Raw genomic sequence first — 25,351 nt, 5'->3', positions numbered from 1 at the left:
AGGTAAAACTAGAAAAAAAAAACATACATGACATTAAACTGATAGGTAAATTAAAATTTTCCATCTCCCAAAGGGCTTTCTTTCTTTCTTTCTCTTTTTTTTCCCCCAACAAATCAGACGCTGATATATCTCTCTGAGGTTTGGATTAGGGAATTTTGTTTCAATTCTGGAATTAACTAGTGATGTGTACCTCTGATTCTAAATTCTAGAGTAAAGGAGAACATGAAGCTTTGACCCTACCAGCTGTTATTTACTTTGTTTAGCAAGCTCCTAGAGGACTTCTTTGGGGCACCACAGTTATCTTGTATGTGCATTTATGTGTGTGTTTTGTATATGTTCCCTCACATGGGAGGGCCAAGCAGAAGTGGATAGTGTTTGGGAGAAAGGCAAGGAAAGAGAAGAGAAGAGAAGAGAAGAGAAGAGAAGAGAAGAGAAGAGAAGAGAAGAGAAAAAGAAAGGAAAGGAAAGAAAAAGAAAAGAAGAAGAAAAGAAAGGAAAAGAGAAAAGAAAAGAAAAAGAAAAGAAAGGGAAGGGAAGGGAAGGGAAAGGAAGGGAAGGGGGGAGGGTGGTGGAATGGGGAAGGGGAGGAGAGAGGGAGGGGAGGGAAAGGGAGAAAAGGGAGGGAAGGGAAGGAGGAAGGAAGGGAAGGGAAAGGAAGGAAAGGACGAAGGGAAAAGAAAAGAAAGGAAAAAGAACTAGATTCTATCTCTCTCTCTGCCCCAACCCATCATATAGCTTTCAGTAAAATTTAAATTTCATACTCCTTGTAAAACGAAGGTAAAAATGATGTCTCTGTCCACTTCACTGAACTAGAGGATCAAAAAAGACCCTTTATGTGAAATGGCTTTACAAAACCCAAAGAGCTACTCACATTCAGGGCACTGTTTTTAAAATAACAAACCTAGTTATATGTTCATACACTAGCTGTGTTAACCTGTGGTTGGGGGAAATTCAGAGCCCCAGCCAGACCCCTTGAGTCACAGAGCTGGCCTGTTCACACCAAGACAGAGAGCAGGCTAGTTCGACTGTGTTTGAAAGTCCCCCTCAAACTCGCCACATTTAAAATTTGTATTTGTTAGGAGAAAATATAGTGGTTAAGAGCCTAGGCTTTCTAATCTGACCAGTTAGTGCTCAGAAGCTAGTTTCCCACTAGAATCCTGTGGAAATGTCCTCTCTCAGCGTCAATTTTGTCATCTGCAGGAGAGGGTTAACTACAGCATCTACATATGGGGCTCTGCATTAATGGAGCAAAAGAATGCTTAGAACTTAACATGGGCTTTGTAAAGTGAAAGCTGGCACTGGTAGTAAGTAGCATATATCATTGTGGACAGTAGTAGTCTCAGCAACAGTAGTAACCTGGCATCATGAGGAAACTTGGACATTTTTTTTCTTACAATTATGAATATCATTACTTGGGACCTAATTTGCATGTATTGTGCATAAACAGTGGAACACTGGTCTTATATACAATTTTCATTTGTTTGTTTTTTCTGATGGAGGGACATTACTTTTAAAAAAAACAATTATCTTTAATATAGATTTTTCCCATTTTGTGCCAGATGTATACTTTCTTTTGATTACATATAATTCAGTTTTGTCTGGACCTGGAAGCATCCATGCCCTTTAAATGATGTGAATCTTGATCATGGCTTTCATCCTGTGGAACTGACTCATGAAGTCACATATGTTTGCACCTCACTGCAAAGACTTTTTTTTTTTTAAATGCACTCAGCATATGCATGTTAGTTAACATTTCCTTAACTATATTTATCCAATTTTGTCTCAAAGCAAGTGCCTGGTTACTCAACCTCATATGCACATCTGCAAATAAGTTTGATGAGATCCACTATTGGAATTTTCTTTGTTTCATGGAGGTTAATACAGTTGAAGAAGAACATGAATGGTTAAAAGTCCTAAGCATAATTTGAAGGAGTGTCAACAGTCTATATTTATTATAGTAGTATTTGAGCAATATCTCATTTCCACTTAGCTCCAGAACTATAAATAGTTCCAATTTGTTTTCTTTGTGTACTTACTGGATTAATTACAGTAAAACAAGCCAAGTGATATTATTGTAGCAGTTGGCTAAAGTTGACATAAACATGATAATTAAAATGATTGCTTTTTGATTTATCCCCCTTTCAGTAGCTTCATGAGCTGAATCTACAGTGTTATAAGACTTAAAGAATTCGATTTGAGAATTACTGGGCTCTTCTGTCAATGTGTTCTCATTGTAAACAGTGGATTTCAGTGCTGTTCAATATTGTTGGGAGTTTCCTTCAGAAAGGAAACACCTGGGTCCTGCTTCCATGAGATATCTGCCTAGTAAAAAAGTGTATTGTTTCGATCATACTTACATCACCATGCAATAATCATGTGTTTCCATTTACCTATCCAAATCAATGCTGGTAACACACATACGTGCGGGTGCGCGCGCACGCGCACACACACACACACACACACACACACACACACACACACACACACCCATCCTTAAAAAAGGATGAAAAGGAGAGACTGATTTCTCTCCCATCAGTAAAACTCACCTATGTTCATTTCAACATGTCCTCCAACAAGCTACTTGATGCCTAGGCATTCCCCAAGGCAACGATTGTGCTCACCTGCTCCTCTCTTCTGTCCCTTGTTCCCAGATGTCTGATTACATCTGGAAAGGTACTGTTTTTGTTAGTGTACAAAAGGAGGGCCATTGGGAAGCAAAGAAGTGAAAAACGGTAACTGCCAAAGGTGTAGTCCTTTCATCCTAAAAAGGTTGCCTGAGCCACTCTTGGCCGTCCCATTATGTTCCTTCCTGGTTTGCCAATTAACTGTTCCCAGTGCTCAAGGGTCACTGGTCTGGGCAGCATCCTTTGGTTTCCCCTCCCACTGATTCCCAGCAAAGCTGTTATAAATGCACTGTACTTCCTTTTTGATTTTCCCCTCGTGGCTGGGTTGCTTTGTGAGAATTTGAGGCACAGGTTTAAACAACCTCTTTACAAAGTGGAGACAAAGCAAAAATAGAAGGGAAAAAGTGCACTCAAATGGGCTGGAATGAAAGCAAACTTCAGCTGCAAACTTTTTAATTGAAGTACCTGGATTTTTGTTGCTTTTAAGAATTTTGAAACAGCACAACTGAAGGATGGAGATATTTTATTCCCTCTGTGTATCTCCGAAGGATTTTCCCCTTATATCTGACATTGAACAACTCTCTCCCTAGTCTGCCTTTAAAATGTCAAGTAATTTCTCCGGGCCTTTAGTAGAGACGGATTCACCTGGCAATTGGAGAAGCTTATCATCTGCAAGTTTCTCCAATGTTCCCAACGCTTTTTGGGATAGTGAATGTTCCTCAGAACTCAATTGTGGGCCCTCAGCTTTCTGTCTTTACATCCTGCTCTCCAAGGTAGTTTATTTTCTTACATTTTGAACCTTTGCCTCCACGTTAGAGATCCAAAACTGTATTGCAAACACTAACCCCTCACCTATGCTCAAATCCCTGTCATTAGCAGCCTGCTGGGCATTTCTTTAAGCTGTACCCTTGTTCAAACCACTCAAACCTAACATAAACACAGTGAATGAAACTCATCTTCTCTCTTCCTCTCTCCTTGGCCCTGGCAGGTTGCGTCTCCACAATCCACAAGTCCCCCCACCCTGTTCGTCTCCATTTCCATCTTTCTCTCATAGCTGTTCCAGTGATGAGCAAGCGGCAGAGTCTTCTTCATTTGATGTCCTCTCTCCCCAGCTCCTTCCATCCAATATGAGATAAGTGTTCTGTATTCTTTTGTGTCTCTCTTGTGCCTCCTTCCCCTACTGTGCTATGAGTGGTCATCCAGAGTTACATACACATGCATTCAACCAAAGCATGTTCATCTCCAGGCACTGTAATAAGCACATGGAAGATTTGATGTTGGCAAAGAAGTTGTCAAGACAATTATCATAACAGTTGCCCTGAATTATTGTATAACGTGTTCCTAATTGGTATCTTGCGAACCAATGTTTCTCAATCCCCAGTCCTTTGGGCCACAGAATAACCCTTCTAAATACAACTTTGATAATATTTCTGTAAATATCATGTATTTAACTGTCACTAACTCTGTTATATATACTATGATCTAAAAATTGTAGGTTTTAAAATTTATTTTTAGAGGAAGGGGAGAAGGACAAAGAGAGAAAGAGAGAGAGAGAAAGAGAGAGGGAGCATCCCAAGCAGTCTCCATGTTCAGTGTGGAGCCCAACGTGGGTCTCAATCCCACGACCCTGGGATCATGACCTGAGATGAAATCAAGAATTGGACTCTCAACCGAATAAGCCACCCTTTAGATCTAAAACCTTTAGAACTCTTCACATAGAACATCTTAGGTCACATAGCTGCATTTTAAATCATGGCTGTGTGTCCATTAGCAAAATGGAATAAGATGTCAAATTCATCTGCCAGCCTCATTTCCTCCAAACATCTCAGCAGACCAACTCCCTTGGGGGTAAGTCACAGGATCTTAGAGTCTCACACTGCCAGAAACAAGAATCCCTGTAGAATATTGGAGTATCCAAACCAATGAGGCCCATGGATTAACTAATTTCTCAGCTGAACAACTTCAGCACCATTTAGTGCCAAAGCCACTGCCTATGCCCATGTCATTTGTTTATCCCATGTATGGGAGATTCATAAATCAATTAGTGCAGGTTGACCACATGCTGGTCCCAGAACATCAGAGAAAAGCTCCCTAATCCAATGACATCTACTTCGTTATGTATTATAAGTCAAAGAATACATAAGTATACGAGGTAGAAATTGAAGGACCCTCCTATGACCTTCATGCCCACAGATTACCAGATATAAGGAGGGTATGTTGCACTGACATTTTCACTAAAATTTTTAGTCTCCTTTGCCATTTCAACATCCCTCCTTTCTCAACAATTTCTGTAACAAAAGTAGAAATGAAAAACCAATCTAGTGGACTCATTTTATCCCAAATTTCTGCTCCCAGTGGCATTTCCAAAAGTAGGAGAAAAAGTGGAAGCCAGGGAGGACACATGGACCCTTCGGTGACCCGGGTACATCACAGTCCCAGAAAGACAATGCTTAAGCTCATTACACACACCAATTGGAGTCTGTACACCGTGAGCGTGGATGCTATTTGACCACTAGGTGGTTCTGTAACCTATCTGATTCAATTCCCACTTGCTGGCTGAGATGAAGAACAGAAACATTTAGGGTAGGATTCGTGTCTCCACACCTTCCCCATTTGTTTGTCATAATTTTCACCCACTCCTCTGTGTCTAGATAGAATTTGATCACGGAGTCAATATGCGCAATCTCACCAAGGTTGTTGTGTGTTCCCTGCTGGGGAAGATAAGAGGGCCATTTCCTCCACCAGGCCAGGCTCAGCCTGCGAGGCTGCAAGCTGTTTTCTAACTATGGAGATGAGAGAGACTCATAGGTACTCCGTCCCGTTGCAGCAGGAATGAAAAGCTCATGTTTCACTGATGACTCCACATCTGCTGCATTCATTCATTCAATACACACTCCCTGGTGCTATTGTTATATTCAGGTAAACTTGCTGGGTCCAGAAGATAGAATGAGACTGGGGTATCTAGTTTCTGAGAGCTAAACAGTCATATCAGAGCAACAAACAAGTTGCTTGCCAAGCACCCATCCTCCCTTCTCCTGGATCTCAATTTTCTTCTTCCCTGTACCTCTCCCTCAGTCCATGCATACCAGGTGTCTAACTCTACCTCTGAGTTGCTGGGGGAACATGTAACTCCACCATGGCCTGAGCATTGCATCCCTGCTTACGCTGATTGGTTCAGAGATGAGTGTGTGGTCCGATCCAACAAGATGAAACCTGGTGGATTTTGCTGGGACTACTGAGAAACAAGCTTTTTCTTCTGTTTTGCTGGTCTTGAACCTGGGATTATATAAGCCTGGCTCTGTTGGCAGCCATCTTGCCATCACATGCAGTCTGAGAATGAAGGCTTGTGTGGAGGAAAGCAGTGCTAAGAGATAGAAATAGAATAGGTTCTGATGATGTCATTTGAGTCCTTGAATCAAAACATGCCTGAAGCTAGATCTACTCCTGAATCTTCGGTAGATTTCCACTTTGCTTGATCTTCTATAAATCAGATTTTCTGTCACTTGCATTAGATGTAATTGATACTGTATAATGTGCCTAGTAGTAAATAACTGAAAGATAATAATGCAGTGTGAAAGATATATGATATGACAGAGGTTAGTATAAACTGTTATGCAATAAATAGGAGAGATATCTAACCCAGAGGCAGGAATAGCTTTCTTAAGAAGTCCATTTATTTAAGAACTAAATATAGAGGACTGTATTTGTTTACTAGAGCTGCCGTAACAAAATACCACAGATTTTGGCTTAAACAACAGATTTTTTTTTTTTGCCTGTTTATTTTCTTGTAGTCTGAAGGCTAGAAGTCCAAGATGGAAGGGGTTGGCAGGGTTGGCTTCCTCTGAGGCCTGTCTCCTTAGCTTGTGGATGACCATCTTCTACCCATGTCTTCACATGGTCTCCCCTATGTGCCTATCCATGTCCAATTTTCATTTTATAAGGCTATCAGTCATATTGGATTAAGACCCACCCTAATGACCACATAATAACCTCTTTAAAACACTCTATCTCCAAATACAGCTACATTCTGAGGTACTGGGGTTAGGACTTCAACATACTAATTTGAAGGGGATACAACTCAGCCCACAGTAATCATCCAATTTGGATACAAAAGCAAGTAAAAATGGGTCATCGCTCTTAAATCTACATAAGACTGAAAAAGTCATAATACAAAGCTAAACAAATAAAACATGCATTTATTGATCACATTGCTAGCGGCTCTGGATTTACCATTTAAGAGACGTCAATCTGCCTGTGAGATCACTACTATCGAAATGCTATGTTAACATGGGTAATATACATTTCTGAGCTTTAATGGAGAGGTCACTTCCAGGTAGTGTGATATCTGAAAATCCCTTTGAACAGTGGGTAGGATTTTAATAGAGGCACCAGAGAGATGTGGAGGGCTCTTGCGGTGTGACACATTTACTCAAATCACCCAAACAGGCTGGACGGGTCAGTGTTTACCATCTCTTTCCATCTTCTTTCCTGTGTCAGGGCATCAAACTGTTTTCAGACTTTGTTAAATGCTCTTTGTTAAGGTAGCTTTTAAAACAGTGTTTTCTGGTTTCCTTGGTTTAGATCATTCTACCTCATCTTCATTCCATTTCTGTCACTGTTAAAAATTGTAAAAAGTTTGAGGGGATTTTTTCCCCCTACATGCAAGTTAAGAAGTAATCCTGCCAGAGGTTCGTGGATGTTGACAGATGATGTAAGGTTTCAGGGTAAGAAATGAAGGGCCGTTCATTACTCATGGCCTTTTCTTGCATCAGGAAGAAGGTCAGCTGCTATTTGCATGTGAAATGATGTGTGTCATAGGAAAAGAGCCTAAAGTTTAGGGAACCCAGATCTTTTATAGAAGGCAGTAACATGCTTGCATTTTGCTCCTGAGAGAGACGAGACTGTTCACTACACCAGTATCCCTTAAAAGATAGTCTGGAGCAGATGGGCAGTGAGTGCTTTACTTGTAAGATGTGCAGAAACCCAAGAGGCCCATGGAAAATTCTCTTCTAACAGTCATAAGCAGCTTTGGCTAAACAAATTTCCTGCTGCTTTTGCGACAAATAAATCCCAAGACATTTAGGTGTGGAAAGAATGTCTCGTTAAGTCTTGGGTTTAGACTCTAGGTTTGTCTTGCTTGTATCTGTCAGTGGTTTTGACTAGCAGTCTAACTGCCCATACTGCAATCATCTCTCTCCCTTATCAGCAATTATGTAATGCTCTAAACTCTAAGCTTAGCTACTCATTACATCCTTCTTCAAATTTCTCTAAAATACGGTAACTGATTTTACCAGCAAATGTTGGCCAGTGGGCCGAAAGATGGTTTTAACATTTGTAAGGGATTGTAAGAAACAAAATAAAAACAAAAGAATAAAAACATATGAGTAGAGCCTGTATGTGATCTGTAAAGTCTAAAATATTTACTTGGTGGCCCTTCACAGAAAATGCTTGCCCGCCATGTTGTAAAAACTTTGGAAATACTATAATAATTGAGCTATGTTTTCTTCCCTCTCTACCATTCCTTAACTATGTAGGTAAAATCTTGGAATGGGAAGCTCTAACATAGTTATGGAATCAGGCTACATTTCTCTGATAATAATATATTGTATTTTATTTTCTTCATAACAAATGAGATTTTTTTCTTTTTCTCCTTCTCTCTCATATACCTGTCTTACCATCACCCAGCCTATACATCAAATGCAACAACCTATTACAACGACACCTAGTTTTCATGACAAGGTATGTATTTCAAGCAGAGTCCCAAGCTCTTTACGTACGTGTTCTTACCTGATCCTAACCTACTCAGCCTCTGAGGTAGTCACTGGTATCTCCATCAAACAGTTAAAAAAAAAACTAAGGCACAGGTTGGTTAATGACTTATCGGTGGTCATGCAGCTTCTAAATGGGCGATTAAGAAGCATGTTTTACTGCTTCTGTCCATCATTAGTGTCTGCCTTCTTGGGGGCAGTGATCTGTTGTGATGGAAGCCACTCGTCATCCCCGGGGTATGTGTGGGGCTGTGGTGGGGGGAGAGGTGGATGAGGAGCTGAGAAGGTGCAGGAGGAAAGGTAAGACGGTCCCTTTATTGACCATCTTTATGCATCAGAACTCCTGTTACTCACTTAAAAAAAAAAGTCACTTTGTTTAATCCTTGACAACAAAGGTAAAAAGGCTTTTTCCATTTTTATATATGAAGAAAATGGAGTTCAGAGAGCTGAAGACATTTGCCTCACTAGAGGTAGAATCTGAATCCCTCTTTGTCGGAGTTGGAATTAGTCTGTGAAATTATTGTCATATTGGTTGGAGGAACAGCTGCCGAATGGCCAGTATGGATCTCCTTAAACAGGATGATTAATAGTGTAGGCTGCGTTCAAGCTAATGTTTTTAAAGCACTCACTGACAGGAGAGTAACATGGTAGAGTTGCCAGAGATCCAGAGCACAAAGAGGACCCACCTTCTTTCCTTCCACAAATTCTTGGTTAAAGGTAAGACGCTACATGCTTTGGGAAGGAAATTAGTGAGTGTTTTTCAGATGCTGTACGTTGCACTTAAAGCCGGCTTTCTGACATTTGTGGGTCTCCTGTTTGTTTGCTGACCATGACCTACAGTTAATTCAGAATAGGATTTCTCTGGGCGCCTGGGTGGCTCAGTCGGTTGAGCGTCTGACTTCTGCTCATGTCATGATCTCACGGTTTGTGAGTTCCAGCCCCGCATCTGGCTCTGTGCTGACAGCTAAGAGCCTGGAGCCTGCTTCGGATTCTGTGTCTCCCTCTCTCTCTCCGCCCTTCCCTGCTGGTGCTCTCTCTCTCTCTCCCTCTCTGTCAACAACAAATAAACATTAAAAAAAAATTTAAAGAAAACAAAAAAACCCACTCTCTTATACCATGTTTTCCTTGTTGTGACAACTCTGAGAGACTGTTGCAGTGTGGCCCCAGACAGCACAATTTGGCGATTCTGTCACCTCCGCTGTCACTGCATTATCTGAAGATGTGGCTTTTCACGACCACAACCTCCAGCAGAGCTGCCTGAGGAAGTGCTGGCCTCCGCAGGGAAGCACATCCTCACACACCCTGGGCTTGTTGTTCCAGTCTGGTCAGTAGCCCAGGCCCCTAACCACATAGCCCTTCTAGGAATTACAGGCCTAGACTCTATCCTACCTGTTTCTCTTCCAGTCTCCTCAGGGTAAACTGCTGGATTGGCTCTACACCAAATGGTTAAAGTTACAGCCTAATGACAAATAGTGTCTCTTTACTAGATGGATTATGAGCCTTGAATCTATCCCAGAGCAAGGTAGACTTTCAGGTCCCCAAACTGGGTCAACTTGTTATGGTCTGTGCTCAAGAGCATCAACAATTTGCAGCAGTATTTAGCATTTTAGGAAGCGATGACATTTTTTTTTTTAAATACAGAAAAAAACAACATAATATTTTTGTTGAGGGCAGAATTTTAAAAAATCTCCTAGAGTATTTGTTAGGGGATTGGTGCTATAGCCAATTTCCAAATGGCTCCTACATGCTTCAAGGTTAGTGTGACATGTGGCTGAAGCATACACAGGCACACTTCAAAAGCTTCTCAAGCCAACCTTCCATACCTCCCCCCTTCAAACAACCACAATTTCTTCCCCATCTACTGACTGATTTCTGAGAGTCTTTTTGAGTACAGAGCCTTTCAGTCTACAATAGGAGTTAAATCTAGGATGCTAGTTCCCTTGAAAGAGGGATCAGATGATTTAAATTCACCTCAACCTCTAAATGGAAGCTATTAGATCCTTTAAAGAGAAAAGAGAAATAGGGGAAAGTGAGCTTTATGGAGTCCAAAGCAAGCTGGGCACTGACTTCCTTTAAAACACTGTCCACCTTGCTCTTACAAAAGGGTCTGTTGCCTAAGAGCATCTGGGTGGCCACGCCATTGGTGAGAGTTTGCAAAAGCTTCTGGCATCGTGTTCTTTGCTGAAATATTGTGGTAATGTGCAAAGCAAGCTTTGCCAACTGTGGGAAGTCCGTGAGCCCGTGTGGAATTAGTCAAGAACCCCAGAGAAGCCTCTGATGGCAATATTGCTTTTGTAATTATAATCCAGAAGAATCTGTTAACCTTAAAAAACAAACAGACAAAACTACCAGTTATTTTACCAGCAAAAATGGATTTATTCAGGAATAGCAGAGAATTGCAATCTGGGACAAGCAAGCTATGGCAAAACAATAGGCAACTGCAGCAAACAAAGGAGAAGGACATTATGTTACGGGGGAGAGGGTGGGAGATGGAAAGTGAGAAGCAAGAGTTCAGGTTGTTGATGGTTTCTCATTGACTGGGCTACAGGGGTGTCGACTACCTGTAGGAGATAAGGTGCACATCTTTCCCTGCTGACACCTGCCATTGGTGACTTTTCCTTCGAGATTCTTCCATTAGGGTTGTGATTGGCAGTGCTTCCAAAGTTGACATTGAATAGTTCAGCTTGCCCTTCCAGGCTCCCCTCCTACTGTCCCGGGTCTACTTCAGTGAGGCTTCCCTTTTATTAATTTTCACAGATTCACCTTAAGATCGTGCCAACAAGGGCCTATCACAAATTGGAGATAAGGATAGAGAAGAGAAACCTCTCTTAATCAGAATTACTGTGAGTCTTTTACCTCCGATTATCTCACCCTTGTTGATGGCTTCCCACTGCCACGGAAAGAAGCAGAACTTTCCACGGCCTGTACTGTTCTGCACGGACTGGCTGCAGCTCACGTGACTGTCCAGCCCCTCAGTAGTTACTCTGAGTTCCTCAAGCACTTGGATTCCTTCCTCTGCTTGGGTCAGCCTTCATCTTGTTCTTCCCCTGGGCCGCTCTCTTCCCGCAGATACTGCTATGAAATGTCACATTCGCAGGGAAGCCTTCCCTGACCTCTGGGAAAGGCCTACCCTAAGGCCTTTCGCTCATGTGTGCTCACACTATCCTCATCGCACTTAGTGTGACCACACTTAAATCGTTACCTGCATAATCATACATAATCATTTGTTTAATGTTTAACCTCTATCATCAGACTAAAAATTCTATCCAGGGGCATGCCTGGATGGCTCTGTTGGTTAAACGTCCCACTCTTGATTTCCACTTAGGTCATGATCTCACACTTCATGAGATTGAGCCCCACATCGGGCTCTGTGCTGACAGTGTGGAGCCTGCTTGGGATTCTCTGTCTCCCTCTCTCTCTCTCTGCCCCTTCCCCACTCATGTGCATACTCTGTCTCAAAATAAATAAATAAACATTGAAAACTAAATATAAATTCCAGTTTAACAGAGACATTGTCTATCTTGCCAGTTATTGCCTATAAAGATCCAGAACAGTGCCTATCTAGCACATAGTAGGTACTCAACAGATACTTATTAAATTAAATATAAGTACTGACTAAACACTTAATAATAAACCCTAGGAGTACCTAGTCCAAACCCTTAATTTATAGAGGAAGAAACTAAAGTCTAAGTAGGTTCATTGCCTTGCCCAAGGCCCTACCCAAGAGCAAAATTGGAGATAGAATCCGTATCTCTTCGCAACCCACCCCCTACCCCCAGTATACTTTTCTGTCCTGATAGAAAGTTCATAGCCTAGTGATTGATCACACTGGCGGGAATAGCAATTCTTGGCAAGTTCTTCAGGACCTTAATGAATGTGCAGGTTTGTGTTTTATTTAATATTCACTTTAGTTAAAATGAGTCCACAGTCTATTTGTTTCTCCATTCTTTGGTTGCTGGATTAAATGTTAATTGTCAAAAAGAAGACATAATGTGGCAGTTTGGCAAGGTTCTGCTGAAGTAACGAATGTTTAACAGGATCACAGATGGAATCATTTGCATATGGGAGGGATTTTTTTTTTTTTCCCCAGGGCTTTGTCCCAATTAAAAGTTGCAAGTTCAAACCAGGTTACCAGTTCCAAAGAATAGAAGTTTGCATATTCTAGAGCTTGAACACATGCTATCCCTTCTTTGGTATATTCACCTCTTGACTTTCTCACATTTGATAAGCTGAAAAATATTTATGAGACAGAATAGCTACAAAGTTCTTTGGTGACTGCCCTGTGCATTCCACAGGCAGTCAGTTTCAAGGGGCCAACAAGAAGAAACATTGATTTTATTTCTTTTGCAGCCTGGAGTCATAGTTCATTTCAGACAAACATTGAGTGGCTTCCTTATGCCAAGCACTGTGTTTGGTGCTGGTGATGCAAAGATGAATAAGGCGTGATACCTGCCCTTGAGAAGCTCCAGAAATGTAGGGCTAGAGAGAGACATGTGATCATTTATTTCCCATACAACAGGCTAAGTGCAGAGATGGGGTTGTAAAGCAGATGCTTGGTGAAGCTAGAGGAAAGGTACCAGAGAGTCCTGCTTCTCTGATGAGACACGTGTATTATCCAAAACTTAAAGGACCAGTGGGAGTTTTCCAAGTAAAGAGAGTAGAAAAGGGTTTCTAAGCCAGAGTGAGAGCAAAAACAGAGACATGGAGGGTATGTGTAAAATACAGGCTGACTGAGCTATTTCAGAAGAGAGCATAGTGGTAAAATAAAAAGACTACTGCTACTAATAAATAAAACTATTCTCAACTGACAAGCCCAGTCATCATCAGTGTAGGTTAAATCACTGCTTCCCAAAGTGTCTTTGCATCCCACCTTAGCTCTTGTAATGGCACACTGCCATTTCTATTATCTGCTTAATATTCTTAAATCGACCTACTTTAGCTCCATCCTGAGCAAGGTTATCCATTATATCAGTGATTTTATCTTTTAGCTGTATTTTTCTAATACTTATTAAAATAAATGCATACCTATTAAAATATAAAAACACGTGCCATCTGGAATCATCCTAAATGCCACCAGGACGTGCACACCTCACTTGGGTTAAGATACTGGCATTGGAGTAAAAAGAGGCTGACTGGTCCATCATATGTTTGCCAGCTCATTGGCTTGATTTGATCAGGCAGGGTGCTAGGAAGTTCCATGCAGTGCTGAGTTAAAGGCATGATCCCTACCATCAAGGCGTTCAGTGACTGTTTCCTTTAGTTTTCCTATTAATAAATTAATAAAATTGCTGTGGTCTGGATGTTTGCATCCTCTCAAAATTCCTATGTTGAAATCTTAATGTCCAGTGTGACATTTTGGAAGGTGAGGCCTTTCAGGAGGTGTTAGGTCATGGGTAAAACCCTCATGAATGGGGTGAGTACTCTCCTGGAAGACACGCTGGAGAGTTCACTAGCCCTTTCTGCCACGTGAGGCCACGGCAAACAGGTTGCAGCCCAGAAGACAGCCCTTATGTGATCGCTGGAACCCTCATCTTGGTTTTCCAGCCTCCAGAACGGGGAGAAGTCAGTTTCTATTGTGTATAAGGCACCCAGTCTGTGCCATTTTGTTACAGCATTCCAAACAGACTAAGATAAATGACAATAGTGGTAAGAGTGGAAGCTACCAGAGGATCAGTCCTTGGAACGTGTTAAGTGCTGCACTTGGTGCTTTATAGTCATTTACTTATTTAACCCTGAAGAGGCTCTATGAGATAAACTCTAATGTTTTGCCTATTTAAACAGGCTCCCAGAGGCTAAATGCCTTGTCAGAGTTCTGACCTTTTTTAAGGATAAAAGGTCACAAAAAGCTGTGCTTTGTAATTGAAAGAGAATTTCTTTGGGACTTCAGAAGCCAGTGCTTTGGTCTCAATTCAGCCACTGGTTGACTTGACTTGAGAAAAGTTTCTGACCTCCAGGCTGTAATCCCCTCTGTGAAATGTTTACACTGAATAAATTTTTTTTTTTATTATTTTTTAATATTTATTTTTGAGAGAGAGACAGAGTGTGAGCAGGGGAGGAGCAGAGAGGGAGGGAGACACAGAATCCAAAGCACGCTCCAGGTCCCGAACTATCAGCACAGAGCCCCACGGGGTGGGGGGAGCTCGAACTCATGAACCATGAGATCATGACCTGCGCCGAAGTTGGACGCTCAACCGACTGAGCCACCCAGGCGCCCCTACACTGGGTAACTTTTAAGAGCATTTATAATATGGAGACTTTTTCTAGGTCTGTTTCCTTATCTGTAAAGCAGGGCTAATAATAATAATAACTTTGCAGGATTATTTTGAAGATTAAATGTAGGTAAAGTACCAAAGTGAAGGACTGACACAGGGTAAAAATATAGTAAGTGGGGGGTGCCTGGGTGTCTCAGTCGGTCAAGATTCCGACTTCGGCTCAGCTCATGATCTCACGGTTCACGGTTTCGAGCCCCGCATCGGGCTCTGTGCTGACAGCTCAGAGCCTGGAGCCTGCTTCGGATTCTGTGTCTCCCTCTCTCTCTGCCCCTTCCCTGCTCATGCTCTGTTTCTCTCTGTCTCAAAAATAAATAAAAACATGGGCTCCGAGCCATCAGCCCAGAGCCTGACGCGGGGCTCAAACTCACAGACCGCGAGATCGTGACCTGGCTGAAGTCGGACGCTTAACCGACTGCGCCACCCAGGCGCCCCAATAAAAACATTTTTAAAAATTTAAAAAATAAATAAAATATTTTAATTGAAGGCATATAGCCACATTGGTATGTATGATCTAATTCTGGCCACCAAAAATGTGGTGCATGTTCAAAGGGAAGGAAGAAGGAGGGACATGGAGGAGAGGCATAAAGGAGACAGGAGATTCTACAGCATGGAGATCTCTTGAGGAACATCTACCTAGCAGCAGGGTCCAGCAGATTTCACCAGGTGTTTCACAAGGGGCCCACTCAGAAGCAGGGGGATGGAAGCAAGGCACATACATCGGCATGTCTATCAAATCCACCAAGAGCCTTTCTTATGGTCAGAAAACCCAAGGCACTACTTTGGAAAGGGTCTCATTTGGAAAACTATAGATGCTTCTCACTAGCTATTTAGTCCTGATTACTTCCGGACAATAAAAGTTGTTAGAATAATTTTCCACTTAGCAATGATCGTTCATGAACGGGCAATGTTACTATCCATGCGTCTCTGTTCAAAATAAGCTTACTTTCTTGCTTTTAAAAAGCACATTGTGTACTTTGGGCATGAATTTGGAGCCCTGCAAGACCTGGCTAATTCTGTATCGCTTTATATTGTGCTGGTTTGTAGTAATGTCTCTTTGGAAACTGGCTTAAAGATACCATGCAAAAGATACTTGGAGCAGGGTGAGGAAGAAGGGATTGTAACTTCTTTATTCTTTCCCTCTGGTCTCTACTGAGATACCCTACAGTCTACTGCCTAGTTTGTCCTTGTCTGTTTTGTCCGTGTAGATGCCATCCCTGGTTTCCTGGTTTGTTAATCACTGAAACCTGTCACTGCCTTTGTTTGTGAACCTGAGAAGCAGAATGGTGGGTTCTAATCCCAGCCTCATCATTTAGTGGCTAAGGGATCTTGGGAAAGTTATTTAACTTGGTTATTTTCAAAAAGACTTTGCATGTGTGGTATAAGGAATTCATAGGATTGTTACGAGGCACTAATGCATGTGAAGTATTGCCAACAGTGCTTGGCACATATTAAGTGCTATATAAATACAAGTTGTTATTAGGAACCCCTCCCCCAGAACATAAAGGCCACAGCAACAGAGGTCTTGTCTCTCCTTTTCATATCATAGCCCTAACCCCAAGCACATGGTCTGGCCCATAGGAGATATTTTGTTACCAGCCGGCAACATGGAAACCTAGATACGGCTATTCTCAATAATTTCCAAAATCCGCATCATGGGAGATTTCTCAGCACTCATTTCTCATTTGGGGTTCTGTCTGCTGCCGTGTTTCTCAGGCCCCTCTCTCCCCAGATGCAAGCGCAGACTCATGTATCTTGTTGTTTCTTCATGCACAATTTTAGCTTTCAACTCCACCTGAAACGATGCTCCAATTCACTCTTTGCATATTCAATTTTTTTAATGTTTATTTTTGAGACAGAGAGACAGACTGTGAGCGGAGGAGAGGCAGAGAGAGAGGGAGACACAGAATCCGAAGCAGGGTCCAGGCTCCACGCAGTCAGCAGAGAGCTGGGGCTCGATCCCACAAATCACGAGTTCATGACATGAGCCGAAGTAGGATGCTCAACTGACTGAGCCCCCAGTCTCTGCACATTCAAAAGCAGGACTTTGGGGATATAGATACAGATATGGATAGCAACATACATAACCATCAGCCACCAAAAACATATGAATGCAGTTCGTCTCCTAAAAGGAGGTGGCAAGGCCATTTTCAACAGCATTCTTTCTTCCCTTTATGAATGACTTCTTTCCATTAAAAAAATTATTCTTTTAAAGAAATACATGAAAACTGAAGTTACAGAAATATATATTAAATATCAGAAAGAAAAATATAGATTAAATTCATCCACAGACCCACCATGTAATGTATATAACTACTGCCAGCATGTTGGTGCTTCCTCCGTTTAATTTTGCTTTTCTCTGTGGCTTTGGCAGTGTGTGTGTGTTTGTGCATGTGTGTGTGTGGGGGGGGGGGGGGAGCTGCAGGTGTAACTAGTCTTACTGTGTCATGCCTTTCTCACTCAAAATTCTGCTTTCCAGAGCCTGTGCTCTTTACTTACCCATCCCATGGATACAACTGAGCCCCTATGGAGCATCAGACTGAGGTTGCCACTATAAAAAGACAAGACAAGACCTCTCAGATCCCAAGCTTGAGCTGTTACCCACTTACCCACACAGCCTCCATCTATTCAGACTACTCTTTTGTGAAGGCTTTAAAGCAGGCGGGAGCTGGTTAGTGCATAAATTCCACGCAGGGGCCTCACATTAAAATTGCAGAACTTTCCCTTCCAGACCCGTGCTGGTTGTTGCAAAACTACGAGGAGGCTTCCGTGGACCACGTGTTACTCTTCCTCCCCATAATGACTGTGCAAACTAAGAATGGATTTTACAGCTCGGGCTAATTATGTGGCATTAACACAGCGCTACCAGGGGAGTAGTCTGCTGCCTGTTAGCGCTAAGAACCCTTGGACACCTCCCAACCTGAGCTCTGGTGGTTCTGATTTTGTATTCCCACCTTCACACATGCCACACCACAACCCAGGAGCTCTCAAGGAAAGGGACTCCATTTTTCTGGTCACCATTATCCTGGCTTCTTTAAGTTCCTTGATTGTCCAGTTCTCTCCTACCTCAGAACTTTTCTTGTGGCTTTTCTTCCATTCATCTGCTCTCCTAGAACTATTGACCCCAATACTATCCCTGGGTCCCATTGCAATGAAAATATCACTAACTCAGAGAAGCCTTCCCTGACCTACCTACCAGTGCAAAGTAGATCTTTCTTGTTAGCCTTTCTCCTGGCACTTGGGTTCATTTGTTTGCTTGTTTGCTTTTTCCTTCATTGCACTTATTGGCATCATCCAATATTTATTTGTTCACTTTTTTGCTTAAAATCCATAGGAGCTGGGATCCTCTTTGGGCATTCATTTTAATATGTTGAATGTGTATATACTTTTATTTGAATGTGTTTTTTCAAAATGTATATTGTTTTAGGGCACCTGGGTGGTTCAGTTGGGTAAGCGTCCGACACTTCATTTCAGCTCAGGTCATGACCCCAGGGTCGTGAGATGGAGCCCTGCATGTGCATGTTTTTTTAATTTATGCAAATAGCACTTGGTTATAGATCTTACACTTTTTTCTTCTTTTGTCACTGTCCTCTCCTTTTCTTTTTTCTTTTTTTTTTTTTTTTAATTTTTTTTCAACGTTTATTTATTTTTGGGACAGAGAGAGACAGAGCATGAACGGGGGAGGGGCAGAGAGAGAGGGAGACACAGAATCGGAAACAGGCTCCAGGCTCTGAGCCCAGAGCCTGACGCGGGGCTCGAACTCACGGACCGTGAGATCGTGACCTGGCTGAAGTCGGACGCTTAACCGACCAAGCCACCCAGGCGCCCCTGTCCTCTCCTTTTCTTACACATATCTGTATGCCTCTATACGTTCTTCTTTTTCATTTCTTTTTTCCAACTGTTCCATTGCAATCCGCGGTGTAGTCCATTCTCATTTCACACTCTTTCTTCCAGGGGTGGGAACCTATAACTGCCTGCCAGTGTAGACAGTATTTCTACGAAAACCCAAAACATGTCCTTCTGTGGACCTGGTTGTGACACCCACTGGTATGCAGACCCTTGAGAAGCATTCCTGGGTCACTGGCATGGGGTTTGTGTAGAACTAAATTAACCACGTTGGGCCAGATTGCTCCCAAAGAGTTGCAGTGGTCCCCACCCCCCACCCTGTTCCACTCTCAACAATATATGGATGTTCCTGTATCCTTGTGTTGTTCCCAACCTTTGGCAATATCCTGATTTTTGCCAACTTGATGGATATAAACTCATATGTCATATGTAGTTTTTTAATTTAAACTTCTCTTACCACCATGATTTTGAGCAGTCATCATAGGCTTGTCTCTTTTTGGAGCTTCCTTTTCTGTAAATCTCTTATTCATATCCTGTGCCCATTTGCAATCTTTTTCTCCTTGATTTCCAGAGGTCCTTGTATATTCTAGATATTTGTCTTTTTCTGTCTCTGTCTGTCTCTGTCTGTCTCTCTCTCTCTCTCTCTCTCTCTCTCACACACACACACACACACACACACACACACACACACACACACACACACATTACAAATGCTTTGTCACATTTTGCCAGCCTCCTATTAAATGCATCCACGGTGTCATTGACAGAAATTCAATCTTCATGTAATAAAATTCATCATTGCTTAAAACTTTGTAGTCTGTGCTTTTAAAAGTTTATTTATGATATCTGTCTCCTATGTGTTGGTCTCATTTTTTTCCACTGAGCATCCTCCCTGCAATCAGAGAAGAAGGCTGCCAGCAGCTGTAAGATTACAGTGCCAAGTTTTGTAACCAAGCCATCAAAAGCACTGAGACTCAGCCTCATTTGCCTCCTGAGTCCCACGCCTATTTTGTTTGGACAAGCAAGGGTAACCCCTACTTACCCCTGAAGTCAGAAAGAGGGTGGGTTCAACACCACCCAAGATATATGGGTGAAGAATTGGGAATGAAACAATTTCTAAGAAGGATATCATTTTCAAAAGTAGGGAAATGAAACTGCGCAGGCAAAGGCAATAGATGTCCACTGTAAAGGTGTCCACTATTAAGCCTTTCTTAATACCCATCAGATATATTAGCATGCTCATATTCTTCAAATATCTTCCCTAGTCTCCATCCCCAAACACCTCTTAAACATTCCATAGCACCCTAGGGGCGTCTGGGTGGCTCAGTCAGTTAAGTGTCTGACTCTCGGTTTCAGCTCAGGTTTTGGTCTTGTGGTTCATGGGTTTAAGCCCCATACTGAGCTCTGTGCTGAGTGTATGGATACTGCTTGGGATTCTCTCTCTCTCCCTCTCTCTCTCTCTGTCTCTTTTTCCCTCTTTCCCTCTATCTCTGCCCCTCCTCACTCACTCATTCTCTCTTTCAAAATAAATAAATAAACTTACTAAAAAAAAAATTCCATAGCACCCTAAACCCATGGCAATACTCAGGGATTTAATCCCCGAAATGGGTGATCCAGTCAGGAAGAGAATGACTAAATGACCCAGACTACTATTTCCCCAGCTAGGCTGAGCATTTGAATCACTACATGAGCTTTAAAGATACAGACTCCCAGGGGTGCCTGGGTGGCTCAGTTGGTTAAGCGTTCGACTTCGGCTCAGGTCATGATCTCACAGCTCGTGAGTTCGAGCCCCACGTCGGGCTCTGTGCTGACAGCTCAGAGCCTGGAGCCTGCTTCAGAGTCTGTGTCTCCCTCTTGCTCTGTCTACCCCCCCCAGCTTGTGCTCTGCCTCTTTCTCTCAAGAATAAATAAACATTACAACAACAACAACAAAGATACAGACTCCCAGACTTGGCCTCAGAACGGCTGAAATTAAAACTCTGTTGAGCAGAAACCTGAAAATTGTGTTTGAAAACCTGAGCTGCCAGTCCAGAGATAGAGAACCACAAGTGTCTTTTTTTTTTTTTTTTTTTTTTTCCACAAATGTGGAAACCAGAGCCTGAGGACCATCCCTAAGAAAATGCAGTGAGCTTAGGGTGCCTATTCTATTGGTGCTGCTGTACGTGTGGGTTTTCTTGCTGCTGCACAGTGAGCTGAATTTGGACTCTTTGGAGAATACAAATATAGTTATGTCAGGATTTATCGTTTGACAAAGAAGCTCAGACTCTCACCTCTGCTCTATGGTAGGCAGAAATCCTGCCAGGGCCTGCAACCATGGAAACGCAAATCCTAGAGTTGGCACCATCTCTGCATCTCTGGCTACGGTTGCTCTGGACATGGAGAGTGCAGGCTCCGGACGCCTGGTGAACTTGTAGAATGCTTTGAGGGCTTTCTCTTCAGCATAGCAGGTGTTTAACGGTTAGGCCTCAGCTGTCTGCCGCTCCTGTCTCCAAACTTGGCCCTGTGACCAGGTGTGTGACCTGGGGTGATATGTTTGTTCTCCCTCACATGTTGTCTATATCTCAGAGGCTGTTTGTGAAGCTGAACTAGAATAGTGCATTTCAAGTGTCAGCCCAGAACCACACACAACAGACGTACTCAGTAAGCATCGGGAAGTAGGTATTACTGAGCGCGTCCTATCTGCTTGTCCCCATGCAGAGTGATGGGGCTTGGTACTGAGTAAAGCATGGTTTCTGCCCTCCAAGAGCTTATTCACAGGAGGCTGAAAGATTAGCAGATAATAAAGTGTTAAGTTGTGGTGGCCTTGGTCTGACCTCTTAGCTCCTGGAAAATGCAGACTGGACTTGAGAACCATAATCCCAATTTAGCCCGTTGCGTCTGTAGCAGGGGCAGCTGGACACTGATCCTGAAGCTGATACTGAACCTCTGTATTGACTCACACCCAGTGTTGACCCAGCACACAAGCCCAGAGGGAAGCAGGCAATCAATATCACAGGGCTTGGCTTGCCTCCTCCCACCCCACAAACTGATTTGTTATCTTTTGCTGTAGAAGACCCACCCAATTCCCCTGCCCTCAGAGCCTAAATTCTGCCTGGCAACACAGTCTTCCTCACTGCTCATTCCTTACTGCCTTATTCTGTAGAGTTTTCCCAGAGTTAAAAGATAGATGTTTACGTAGAGTATTGTAGAAACACAGGACAGGCAAACTCATACAATCTGGGGGCTTAGACAGAACTTAATACAAGATGACAGGCAACCATTCTTAATATATGGAGCCATTATTTTGATTGCCATAACATGAGAACACAGCACATGGAAGCACGTCATTTGACTACAGACTAAGCCTCTCCAAACACCCAGCATCCATGTCGCAACACATCGTTTTTATTTTCCACTAATTTATGGAATTTCTCATTGACGGCGAAAAAGGATTTGTTCTTTTCAATGATAGTTCATGTATTTGATATTTGAATTTGTGTGTTCTTGTTGTAGAAAGAATATTGGAAATTACCCTATGTGTTGTTCCTCATGCTTCCTGTGAACCCCTTCACTCTTCCCTAAATTGGCCAAGATTGCTTCTGGGAGAAGCAGACATAGAGCACAGGCTTTTGAATTTTTAATAGTATGCTTTTGCATTTCACATTGCTGGAATAGAGTTGGGGGGGGCGAGGGAGAATCAAGCATAGAGAAAGTAGGATCAAAGCTTTCTAGCCTTCTAGACTAGAAAGTTGTTCAAATTAAGAGTAATTGAGGAGGAGCAGGGGAGTAAGGAATCTTAGATTCAAGCAGATATCAAAAAATGGCTTCAGTCTCTTCCCTTCTCCTTCCCCCACTGCTGCCCACGTGGATGAAATACTAGGAGTAAGGGGGACAAAGGCTAGAACATTTGGGGGATCTGAGAGAAGAGAGTCACCCAGCTTTGGCTGCACCTGGGAGAAAATGAGATTGCAGTGTAGAAATGCTATTTGGTACTTCCAGGTAGATGGTCCTAATGCAGAAAAGGACAGAGCTCTAGGCATGGCTTGGGAAGAGCAGGCTGTTTCTTCCCCCAAACACCTGGTGGGGCTCAGCAATAAGGGACCACCCCAAAGGAGCCCTGGGCTAGGAATAAGTGCCACCCAGAAACTGCCTGCTGCACAAGAGACTGAGGTCAGTCAGGGTTGAAGACACCAAAGAAGAGGGGAAACTGGTCAGATAAAGCCTGTTCCACAATGACCAGGCACTACACTCCCCTCTGAAACCCATATACCCACCCCCTGAAAGGATACACCCTGAACTCTGCCCTCCTGATGGAAAGAGGTTCATAATAGGAACTAAGTTATAAAAAAAATAGTTTAACTTCTTGCACACCCAAGTTTGTGTACTGAGATTCATACCTGCTGTACTTGGTGGCATTTCTGAATTTAGGTAATCATGGTGGTATTGAGATACCTCTTTTGTAGATGCTTTCTGCCTGATGTTTCTCTATATTGCATAGCATCTATCATGAGGCTGGGAGGGAAAGTGACATGTATACAGAATCTTAATGTTTGCACGTGTGTGTGTGTGTGTGTGTGTGTGTGTGTGTGTGGTGTGAAGCCTATGGATTACCTTCTTAGAGTAATGTTTTCAAATGCATAAAAAATACACAAGGTTACAAAGGAAGCCAATTAATTATATGGAAATATGGTCATCAAAATATTTAAAAGCAGATTCATGATGCAGCTATGTATGTGGTTTTTTACTCATGCATGGAATAACAAGATCTAGATGCAAGTATAATAAACATAATATTGAAGAGGTGGTAAGTATAAATGATATTAAGAGATAACCTACAAAAACTAATATAGTGTGAAAATATCTGTACTGATAATAAAGTCACTGATTTCATAGGTATTGTTGTGGTTTATTACCTAGATGCATAATTGAAGGAAATAGTAATTTCCGTTACATATTAATAAGAATAAAGATGCAGTTTTTCCCATCCAAGTTCAAAGACCTCCTGGATTGTACCCATGAGCCCTTGAGATCTGCAGACTCCTGTACCATATAACTACTTCTTTACTGACAAAAGACTTAATCTGAACCTTTCAAACCAGAATCCATTTGAGAGAAAAACGCTGGGGTTTGCAGTGATTGGTAGGACCTCGGTTTCCTCTAACAAGGAGTCTAGGAGGTCTATGAGGTAGTGAGCTTGACAGATCAGCTCTGCGATGATTATCATCCAAGGTCATGAATTTGGGAGATCATAATCCTAGGCAACTGTTGGAGTATAGTGAAACATACCCAAATTGGATGGAGCCTAATTGCTGGGTAAAAAAAGTTATTCCTGGCCTTGTAAGCATGATAAACTTCTTAAAGATGAGGTACAATGTTCCCTGCTGTCCCTAAGAGGGTAACTAGAAAATGGGAGAAGTTTGAAAAATGCTGTTTGAATGAGTTAATGGATTGATGGGTCATGCAAGAACACTGAATTTTGGTGTGAGGCGAAGGGATGAGACCAAGTGTAAATTCCTTAGTAGTGACCTTGGCAAAGAGAAAGGAGCTTGATTAAGATCAGCTGTTGTAATTTTTACTTTAGAAGGCATTCTTTTTGTATCCTAGTATCTATCCCAGTTGCCTTAGAAAACTAATGTAGCTTTCCAAGGGGTCTTTTTATCTCTAGGCTTTGGACAGGGATTAGGTAAGATTAGTGGCACATGTAACATGAAGTGCATTTAGCACAGGGGCTCATTAACCAGTAAGCCCTCAATAGTTGTTATTACTCTGATCTAATGTAATAAATGTAATGGTTTTCCTATTAATATTATTATTAATATGAACCAAGGCAGTGAGTCAAATTTAACAATGTATTAGAATCACTCGAAGGATGTTAAAAAAGACTTTTTCCTCAAGATTTCACTGAATTAGCATCTCTGGGGAGAGGCCCAGTATCTACCTGGCAGGAGATTTGAAAAGGAAGCCAGGAATGGGAAATTGGAGCCCAGAGAGAAACCGAGTCATTATGTTAACACGTTTAAACATCATTTTTGTACAAATGTTCATCACTTGTCAAGTTATCATGTATTCATGAGAGAATACATTAATACATCTAATGTACTCATGAAAGCATTACAAGAATGACCAAGCACGTTCCAAGGATGATAGGAAAACTGGGATCATGAAGGGAATGGAAAAACTAAGTAATGCTGAGCTAAGACTGTTCAATTGGATACAAAACTGGTGAAATGCCCTTTAAGAGAATAAAACCATAAATTTCTAGATTATTATTTTCCAGGAGACAAGAGAGAAAATCATGGTACCTGATCATTTTTCTTTGACTTAACAGAGTTATAAAATGTCTGGTTCCTAATCAACAGTAAATAGAAACTCAAAAAAAAATTGATTCTCTGAGTATAAGTTCATTGTGGGTTCTTTAATTGCGTCTACAAAATGAACTCATTTACCAGATTGATTTCCTTCATCTTAAAAGTCTGAAGCACTTACATATACTCAACTACAAAATACGGTTTGTATTTGATATGACATCTTAGTACTTAGAGGAGTAACAATCCTTGGGCTCCAACACCCCTCCCCCCCAAAAAAAGGTTTCTGTGAAATATTCCTCTTTCAGTGCAATTTCCGCTTAGTTTTCCTGCACCACTGTGATTTGAAGCATGACTGGAGGGTTCTTCCCTTTACTCACCAGTATCAGCACCACCACCTGCCTATTGATGATTCCTGAAATCCTCCCATTTAACATGTATTTCCTTAGGACTGTACCCTTTCTCAAAAGTCCTCCTTTTTTTCTTTTTATAAAAAATATTCCAAAAGGGAATGTTTGGGGGAATACAACAGCAGCTGTTTAAAATATATCTCACATCTG

General features: G+C 42.0%; 1 long non-coding RNA gene across 1 annotated transcript; it reads right to left on the bottom strand.

Annotated features, from left to right (window-relative positions):
* Positions 1-3,130: 3,130 nt before the first annotated feature.
* On the bottom strand, positions 3,131-8,548 carry LOC123605504. Its single transcript, XR_006715785.1, has 2 exons — positions 8,412-8,548; positions 3,131-3,873 (listed from the first exon to the last, which is right to left on the bottom strand). It is a non-coding gene; the product is annotated as an uncharacterized LOC123605504 (long non-coding RNA).
* Between the last annotated feature and the right edge of the window lie 16,803 nt (positions 8,549-25,351).

The sequence above is a fragment of the Leopardus geoffroyi genome, chromosome A1 (genome assembly GCF_018350155.1).
Source record: "Leopardus geoffroyi isolate Oge1 chromosome A1, O.geoffroyi_Oge1_pat1.0, whole genome shotgun sequence".
Taxonomy (NCBI): domain Eukaryota; kingdom Metazoa; phylum Chordata; class Mammalia; order Carnivora; family Felidae; genus Leopardus; species Leopardus geoffroyi.
Note: the sequence above shows the minus strand (reverse complement) of the source record. Positions and strands in the feature narration are given on the sequence as shown.